The sequence below is a fragment of the Chlamydotis macqueenii genome, chromosome 2 (genome assembly GCF_036417535.1).
Source record: "Chlamydotis macqueenii isolate bChlMac1 chromosome 2, bChlMac1.mat, whole genome shotgun sequence".
Classification (NCBI taxonomy): Eukaryota; Metazoa; Chordata; class Aves; order Otidiformes; family Otididae; genus Chlamydotis; species Chlamydotis macqueenii.
The window spans coordinates 12,683,888-12,694,517 of record NC_141557.1 but is presented as its reverse complement, the minus strand read 5'-3'; positions in this window follow the sequence as shown (position 1 = coordinate 12,694,517).

Below are 10,630 nucleotides of genomic sequence, written 5' to 3'. Positions count from 1 at the left end.
GAGTACGATCAAGAAAATGGGATAAATTTTTCTAACAGCTGGAAGGAGCCTAAAGAGATGAAGGAGGAAAAAGACCCTAAATACCAAAAGTGCCTTCAACAGGCTCAGTCTGAATTTCCAGAAAACCTTTCTTACTTTGGTGAAAGACGTAGCAGCTTGCCAGCTTTAAGAAGAGTAGTCTTGTATTTAGGAACTTATATAAAGCCTTGGATATTTAATTTTGGTCATTAGTTGAATTTATTGTATTTACTTTTAGAAATATACTTAACCTTCTGTGACTGCATTGGTAGCTGTAATTAAATGGCATTTGTTATTCATGTTCTATTTACAATACCATAATGAAGCCTGTAGCACATGTTTATTCTTGTGTTAACCTAATTGACTCCAAAACTTCACAGACATAATATGAACTAGCTGAAATCCTCTAGCTATGACAGAGAAATCCCAAGTCTTCACCACAGTATGACAGCTTTACTGTTTGGAACAGCGAAAGACAACCGATCCAACAGTAGACAGCACACTACTGTCCAGAGGAGCTTTCATTTGGAACAGACCGAAGAGCGTGTTGAAAACCCAGCAGAGAGATGAGAGCCCTGAACTTAAATCAAAACCAGGTCTATTAAAATAGTAAGCCTACTTTCAGGATTTTCCCTTGTTTAAGATTACCCAAAGTGACAATATGCCAAAAGAAACAGTTTTGTTTCAGTCTGAAAAAAAACACGTTAGTTAATAATGCAAAGCTTATCCATGTTTTTACAGTAACTGCAACTGAGTAACTGAGATTATAAAATTCCAGTGCAGAGATTTTAAAAGCTTTATGTTTCATAGATACAAAAAGATCAAAGGTATGATCCCCATTGGCCTTGGAAAGAACTTGTATTTTCTTTTTGCAAAATCTCTGCAGCAAATATAGCAACAATCCATATTTTCCACTAAAGAGCAATGAACTTTTCAATTTCTTTTAAAATTATCTTTTTCCTCCTTAGTCATACCAGTCATTAAAAAATTTTCATTAGAGTGCATCTTTGACATACGTGATGAAACTGACTTTGACTCCTAGGTGAGTATGTCTGGTTATATGGGTCTCTGTTTTGGGAACAAAAATCCTACTATGTATTCTTTGTGGATACAAGGGAGGGGCCTTATTAAATATAGGGTCAGGACATACATTTGAGGTATGCAAAGATGTAATTATTTTCTTCAGCTGCTAAAGGGCAAGCAGACTGGCACAGCCTGTATATCTTCTGTCTCTGAAACTAAGAATGGAATGAGCAGCCCCATTCTGCAATTTTTCTTGTATCACAATTGAAAGCATAATATCCTGACTTCCTCCAGCATTGAGATCAATCCTGAAATAATTTCATTCTTGCCATTCATTGGTGATTAGTGCTGTGGAAAATTAGAGGGGGGAAAAACTGAAGAATTTTTTTAAAAAGGAATTACAATGCTACTTAAGAAAATGAGAGACTGAGGATAAAAGACAAGTTTACATAAGATATTTGCAGTTTCCATTTCACACTTTTTCTTCTTTGTTTTCAGAACGGCTCAGTGACCATGTCTGACGTTCAGTTGTGATTGCCTTATGTGACTGGACAGACGAACAAGGATATGCATGCTTTGCTCTGCTTTGCTTTGCTTTGCTTTTATTCAAAGCAAAGTACTTTTTTTTAAGGACACTTTGGCCACAGAAAAAACTGCCACAGAATTCTCAGGATGTCAGATGTACAAACAGGCTCAAAGAGAGATTAATTAAATGCACAGAGGATAGACTCACTAGTGGCAATTAACCACAACAGTCCAAATGCAACCTTTGCCTCAGAGAGTCTCTACATTGCTGATTAGCCAAAGACGGGAAGAAGTATGCCAGTGACAGAGATACTGTACTTGCCCTGATTCTTAGACTGCAGTTTCTCAACAGTTCAAGACGATGTAAGTACTGTACTTCCTCCTACCCTGGGCATGTATTCCAGCCTCATTCCTTTATCCATCTGGCCCAGGAAACTGATTCTATTGAAAACTAAGTGGTGTCAGCCAAGTTAGCTGTCAGCTTCCCGATCTCATCATACAAGCACAGTTGCTTAATTTTTTTCTGTAATCTTCTGCTACTGACAAATTGATGGTGGCTTATGAGGCCGTACAAAACTCAGGTCAACCCCAGTATAGCGGGTTTAATGCTACATTTCTCTGAGCCATCCCATTCCCCCCGTGGTGGGAACATGAGGAGGCAGTTGTGCTGGCTGAACTCGTGATTTTGTGAGAACTATCCACAGTCAAAAAATTAATCCATACTTGCACAGGGTGTTATCTTACTCCTCTCTCAGGGTCACAAACAACTTGAAAAGTTCTCTGCTTCTACTGAATTGCAACTGTGCACTTTGAGCTGATGATCCCTCCATGACAGTAGCCCCGTCACTGGTGTTTAAAAATAACCCCCTGTATGGGCTCTGTAGACCTTCTGACCTTTTTCAGCATTTGTTTTGTCTTAAACTTCACTGGAGGTGGCTGTTTTTTTACTGACAAGTGTTCTACAATGACATCTAAAACACTTTTCTTCAAAGGCGCTGTTAAACTAACCCTTAATTTCATAAACTCATCAGCTCAGTCTCTTGTAACGTAACAGGAAGATAAGAGCTCTTGGCATGTGCATGTGTGCAGCTGTGTAACCTTTCCCACTTTGCAACACTTATCTAACTTCAAGAGGAAGACATCAAAAATACAGCATTGTGAATTATTTTCACAGCATATGGGCCTGGCTGTGCTATGTTTCAAAAAACCCTCTGGTTCAAGTGCCATGCATATTTTCTGCTGCATACATTCATTGCTGAACTCCAGTGAGAATGGCAGTAGTGTCCTGAACTAACAAAAGCACTTATTCATGTTACCTTTAAGATTGCCACTATTCCCACTAAAGTCAATAGGGACACAAGGGTTAACTGTTTAAAATTAAACAGATGTCTCAGAGCTTCTTGACTCGAGAACAAAAATTGTTCCTATTTCTAAATCCCTGGACTGTTAAGTAAAACTGTGTAACTTTGGTTTTGGATTCTCTGAAGAGTGAGAATTCTCAAAGGGGGGTGGCTGTGGTGGAAATGAGGAATTATCTGTGAAATCACAATAGTACTAAACTGGTTATTACAGTCAAGGGAAGAAGAAAAGGAAAGGAAAAAAACACACTAAGACACACACACAGTATTTAATATTCAAGATTTTCAAATGTTTACATGTATCTTGAAATGTTGAAATGCAAATTCATGTTATTATTTTTACCATAATAATGAGAAATCTTTTTTCTTATTAACATCTAACAATATTTAAAAAAAATCAAACAAAAGAGGATTCAGGTAATATTAAGTAATTCATAATTGAAAATTGTATTTCATCCTGGAATTCAAAATGTTTTCCATTTGACCTGAAATCCAAAATTATATTTGCGTTTTGTATGACGGGGTTCAGCTTCAGAGTTCTACCATCTTGACCTGATAGTAGTAGCAGGAGTAGTAGCATCTTTGTGGAGTATTTCTTTTTCAATTTATTATTCGTTTACTGAACCAAAAATGCAGTATTCTTCTAGACTCTCTGCTGAGTGATGGAGGGGAGGAGGATAGAGAGGGAAAGTAGGTTTTCATGAATGAATTTGTATCTTGTGATTTTTTTTTTATTTCAGCAAGTATTAAGAGCTTACATCTTACATCTTTCAGTCCCTTCAGCTCTTCTTTTGGGTGCCATTTGTTTTCTCTACCTGGAGATACACTCCACACCAGTGGAACTGATAAAAAACTCTAGTGATTGCCTGACTTTGTTCCTATTGTCATCTTTGTTGATGTTATCTTGGTTTATGTGGGTCAGAAGGCAACCATCCCGCGTGGCGCTCTCCCTGCTGCTGTCACTTACAGCTCTGCATAGTGGGTCCAAGGTGTTACCAAGTTAGAACAATAGCAGTTTACACCCATTTATCACACAGACTGCTGAATACACATGGTTCAAAACATTAGAGAATCAACCTCCTAATCCTTCTGCTTAATAGCATTGTATTCTAGCTTCAGTTGTTCTTTAGACAAAGTGTCATAATGCACCAGAGAGAAACATGTCATTTTAGAGCATAACTATCACACAGAGCATTTGTGCAAGATGTCCCTGCCCATGGCAGGGGGATTGGACTAGATAATCTTTAAAGGTCCTTTCCATTCTATGAGAACATAATTCTCACAACTGTGATCAGGGAAGGGGGTTGTTGGTTTTCACAGTGAAGTGAGATTGTTTAGGACAGCAAACAGAAAAAAAAAAATCACCTGGATCAGAAACACACAGACAAGTTTTTCTGGCATGGAAGGCTAAGATTTCAAGGTCACTGCTGGGATTCTGGAAAGCTGATATAAAGGCTGGGGCAGTGAATGGTCTCTCTAGGACAGGGAAATGGTACAAGGTATGAAGAAAGTGATGAAACTGTCAAGGGACCTCTGATTTTCCCTTATGAAATCTTTTCTCCCCCTCTGCCTTTGCTGAGTGCAGTCAATACCACCAAGAACATAAGACAAAATCTTTGCCACATTGAATTTAACAGCAGAACTACCATTGCCTTCTACAGGCCATGATTTCACACAGTATGAAATCCAATTCAGAACTATTTGAAACAATTTGAATCTCCTTTTAGAGATCCCCTCTCTTTTTATATTGACTAATCAAAATAAGAAATTTTAGAGCTGCTCAGTATAATTGTAAATACCCATCATCATAAACACCCACATAGTAAATCACTGTAAAACACCACACACTAAATAACAGTGCCCTCCTCGTTAAGTATTAACCCACAGCGATCCTGGTTTTATCTTCAAGTAAAATAATGATAGTATTGAACTCCACTGAAAGATTTTAATCCACAGCTACCAAGCTTTGCTTTTGGTGTTTCTAGTCAAAGGACAGATTACTCTGGATGATACAAATGCTGTAGCCACTTTTGTCTCAAGGGAAAAAAAAAAATCTCTTTATGTACTTAGCTTTGTAGCTGCTTGTGATCATTCATGGTAAATTTGGTAGTGGGTTAGTGAAGTACATAAACAAATGTGATTTTAAATGATTACTGTATGGAATGTAGTGAAATACGATTTTGAATTATTATCCTATATAAGCTGAACAATGAGCAGTCTCTCAAAGACTTAGAATATGATAGACGAATTGCTCAATACCTGACATGTGCTGGCTGCTTCAAGTTCTTTGCTTTTCTTTTTACCTCTCTGATTGAAAAGTTTGTTCTGAATTCGTGGATTTAATTTACATAATATAAACTCAAACTTTAGCTTGACGCGGGGCGGGGGGGCAGGGAGTTATTCTCTGTAGTTCAGAGAGGTCTAAAGTTAAAGATAATGCATACCTTAAATTATAAACCTACATGGTTTTATCTTTAATAAAAGAGTGATTGTGGAGTAAACATTTTTCTAGTGGGATCCTGCAGGTGTTAGCCTTGTAACAGCTGATATTTTTACAACGTACCTTGAAGAAAACATTGTCATCTAGATGTTACCCAAACTGGACACATTTCAACACTCTGGGATTCAGCGCAGCCAACTCTGTGCATCTAAAAAGGCTATACTTATCAAATGGAAGACTACATCCACCTTCACTTGGTTTTTAATTACTTTGGAGGGAGGAGGAGATACTACTGTTTCCTAGGACAGTTAACTGAACAAGAGATTCTAGCCTGACATGATGCTTAAGAGAATGAATCCAAAGCAGGTCAATTCAGAGTAGAGGTAAGAATGTAAAATTACTCTTTATTTTGCAACAAAAGCACAATTGCTGTATCAAATCCCAAATACATTTAAAGATATTTATCCAAAATGCTTCAATTTTGGAGCTCCAGATCCAATAAGAACAGCTAAAGAAGATACTTTTCAGAGTTAAAATTCCTCTGGACGTTTAACTATTCCCCCAGCATACAGATTACGGAGTTTCAAGAAATTGACATGATGAATATTTAATTAACGATATAAAGCAGGATATCTCCAACAGGAAAGACACACCCTGCAAATCTATGGTGACATAAAGTCATTATTTGGGATTCCCAGTAGGAGATGAAGTTCTGTTCTGAATAAGGCAGAACCTCAACCCAAAATGTCTTTCCCATTTTATGCTCAACAACATAATGACGAGGCTCTTTGGGTATGGGTGAGTCTTTTTTTCCGCATTTCTCTTCCCTATCCCTTCCCAGGCTCTTCACTTCTTTGAAACTGTTACGTTACTGTGGGAAGTTCCCATTTCAACAAAATGGAATTTCCCAAGGAGGGAAATTCTGTCATTAGAAAATTTCCAATTACTTCTGCTAATATTCCCCAAGAAATTAGCTCTGTAAGTACCATTGGGTGAGGCTTCCAAGTTCTCTGCATAATGAAAACCAGCTATATCTCCTGGGAACATTAAAAATATTTCTCAGAGGAGTAAGGAGAAGAGCCCTAAGGTGCTGCAGCTGATAATTGTAGTTCTGAGACTGGTGATAACATTCATACAAATATACGTTTTTAAGAAGTTTTCAGATAGACATTTCTTTCTTCCTAGGTAGAGTGTTTATGTCATCCAATGAGGAAAACCAAACAACAATGTATTACTTAGGTCACCATTAGAACATGGTGTGGGCATTTCACTAAGAATACAATAATGTAATAAGTGCTTACTGAGCATCTCTGAATAACAAACAAATCCATAAAAATCTGAAATTTAAATGGATTTTTAGATATTCTGCAAGCAGAAAAAGGAGTGAAATAAATCAAATACATTATTCAGCACGAAGTACTCTCCCAAGTCCTTTTCTTTTTCCTTTTTTTTTTCTTTATCTAGCAAACTACAGAACCAGTCATTGCTTTCTGGGGATTTCATTAGTATGTGGAAGACATATTGCAAAAAAAGCTTGTCCACTAGGGAAGCGTTATCTTTTACTGGCAATCTGTGAATGCTACTGAAAAAATGACCTTTTACTATCAAAATATTAATGTCTTCATCTCAAGAAAGAAATTCAAATCTAAACTGCACATGAAAATTGAATATCATTTTTCTTTACACTCCATGGATATGGATGCTTCATAATGTCTGTATAATTCTCTGCTTTACATGCACCTTGTGCCATATGATATCATAACTGGAAGTTATTATATTTCATAAGGCTATTGTAGTATTTCTGTCATGTGGAATGAAAACTGTAGACTGCAAATAATTCATATTATCTATGTAAAATTTTTCTTTTTCTCTGACAGACAGACATAGGTAGTGGGCAACAAGAATTAATATCTACAGTAGAAATTGAATTATGCTCTCTAGCCCTACTTACAAAAGACTAGAGTATAATAGTTCTCAAAAAGTTTTTTACTCCCCAAGTTTATGGAAACTTCTTTATCTGTTATGGAAAATTCTTCCCTTCAGCCTGCAAGAGTGTCTGAACCTGGATCTGAAACAACAGTGGATGAATCAGCATAGAGGTTTACGTATCTTACTGTCATTCTCTCAATTTTAAAAGAAAAGCAGAATGACCAATGATGTCTCCTTTGTGCCGCTCATGTCATCATACTGCTTACATCACTTCTCTGATGACTTCACAGTGCTTATATCACTTCATTTCAGGGAAAGAAGTATATTAAGTAAGCGTCACATTACCATTTATCCTCTGCAGAAGGTACTACACTGTCAAGTATGTATGCCTCTGAGTTCTAGGGCATCATTCCACCCAGGAGGAGATTGGTAATGAGGAAAGAAAGAAAGAGAGAGACAGGTCCAAACCAGAGGTCCAAATCCAAAGTCCAAATACTTAAATTAGTTTTTGAATAATAGGTTTAAACTTGGTCTCAATTTTTTAATAACTGACTGCAAGAGGAAAAAAAAAAAAGAAATAGATGAAATGAATGGTCAGATTATATAAAATGGATAGACAGAGTTACATTACATGCATGTGAGAAGTAACATACAATCTTTTCATACCAGTAAGAATGGAATTGTTTGGTCTATCTGGAACAGATTATTTCTTGCAGAGTTTCTTAGAACCTACACTTTTAGCAACAAAGTGTGACAGTGTTTCTTCCTCCCTGTAGCCATACTAGTTCAATGCTATTAAGTAGTCAGGAGAGGACAAATTTCTTAAAAAAAAAAAAAAGGATTACTAAGGATATCAACAAGCATTTAAAGACGCTCAAGTTGAATTAGGACTCAGTAGGTATGCCTTAGCTCATGAGCCAAGGACAAACTCTGAAATTCTTGCATAATTAAGATAATGGAATGGCTTGATGATACCAAAGGGACAGTCTCAATCCTTTCCCCTTACCACCAACCTCAGACTGACACTGCTTCCTTTGATTCAAATCTATTATTCAGTGAGTTGATTTAACTCACTAAACAAGTAGAAAAAATTCATTAAAAAAGCAGTTGGTGACATTATTTTGATTTGACTTTGTCAGCTGCTGTAAGAAAAGCATATGCTAGAATTTAATCTTGCACTTCATTTCTACTGAATCCACAGATATTCATCAAAAATCATCAAAATAATCAAAATAACCAAATTCACCAAAAGTTCATAGTAAGAAATTAGTAAATTTCAGAAATTTGAACCTCTTCTCAGACGTACTGAGAACAGAGGGCTTAAAATGGGTCTACATTTCTTTTACTCCCTCCCTCTGAAGATACCAGGTGACTTCTACAGGGGAGATATTCTTTTTAGAGGTTTTAAAATTTAGATATAGGCTCATATCTAAAACACTACAGAGGCCAAAATGCAATCTCAGGTAGAAGCAGCTAATGCTGCACGGTTTAAATTATGTTATAAAGTGGCTGCTGTGACCTAAGAATTCAGAAGCTAAAAGAAAGCATAATGTTTTTAAGAATTTTCAGTTAGCACTATTGCCTAAACCCATCAGTGTGGGAGTTAAAAAAACAGCATTAATATTAACACTCCTACTGTAACACTCTCGAGCATGGAGATTTTAGGTCAGCTTCATTTTAGAAGGGTAAATAATGAATTGAAATGCCAAACCATTTTGTGGAAACATCCTGTAATGCAAATGCCTCTTAAAGGAAAAAAAGAAACTCATCCTTAGAAATAACATAGAAAAATATATCTCTGGTGAGTCCTCAGGAACTACACTACAATTTATAACAGAGTCCTCTTCTCGTCTATTCCATGAAAATTTGTGCTTTTTCTAGGCTGCAATGCACCTTCCACTAAGGATTTTAATTTAACTCTGGTGATAAAGGTACTAATGTCCATATTGTATGGACAAGCTTTTTTTTTGCCAAACGTAGCAAAATGGATTTTGCCATACTTCAGTCACCAAAATTCACAGTCCAGGACAGTAGTATAAAACTCAATGTTGAGGTGTGAACTGAAGAGATGAGACGCCAACATATGTATTACCTGGCTGTCCTATTTCTAGCAAAGAACAAGGAAGATTACTGAGGACATTAAAGTCTTAAATTGACAGAATAAAAAATATCAGTACTTGGCTACCAGAGCTCCAAGTTATTTCAGTCCCCAGATCCTAAACCCCTCTGCTAGGATTCACTGGGACTTATCAGAGAATTAAGTATAAGTGCACACACATATTTGTTGTTTCAGGCCTCAGTCCGACTAATGAATAAAATGGCATTATTGTTAATAAGTATTTTCAAGTTACATTTAGGGTGAGTTTTATGTTCTATTTAACCTTTTTCTAACTTCAGTACTGTGTACCTTCAGTATCTACAACTTATTCTTATACATGATGTCAGGAGATCAAAGAGAGCTAAAATAACTGATCATTAGGATCCCTTTGTCTTCTTTTCACAAATTGCAGGAACAAATAGTTTGGACTTCAATGGTATTAAGCAATTCTTGTCACCTTTCACTTTCCAAAGCGTTAGGTACAACAAAACAGCAATCATAATGGAGGAAAGTTAAGTTAGGACGAACCATAAATGGCAATCATTGATTAATTGCAAAATATAAATTCATACAGAATAAAAACCTCTACAAAAGGTGAGGGGAGTGTGGAAGTGTTACAGTTTATATACTTTTAACAAAAGGTTAGGATTTTGCTTTATTTGAGTTTTTTTTTTTTTTTACAAAAGGTCATTTCTGGGTGCTGGAAACTCAACTTATATCTTTTCCACCATTTGTTCAAAACATTTTTGTTAAAGAGGGGTTAAATTTAACATCCCTGGAACTGCTGTAGATCATGAGTAATGCTACCGAAATCAATACATTTCCTCTACTTTCAGATGCCAGGTGACAATCTAGGCCAATATCCTATACAAAATTCACTAAGGGGTGGAAAAATTCCCTCCATAAATGGTATCACTGTCTACTAAATTATAAAATGAAGGTATCTTCAGAAGTCTGTGGATTTATTGGTCTATGTGCAATGGTCAAGTAGACCTATACATCACAAACGATAAAAATTTACAAGACTGTCACATCCCATGAGTCTGGAAGAAGTCTTGTTTTGGTGTGTGAGGGATGGATTTATCCCAGTAACAAATTATTACACATTTAGAAAGACTTACTGCACTGTAGGAAGACTGAACAATTTGATTTGGTTAACTGGACAAGTTGAAAGGAAAAATAATTTTCAGTAGCTATTCACTATTCAGTAAAAGTGAATAAAGACATGGAAAAATGTTT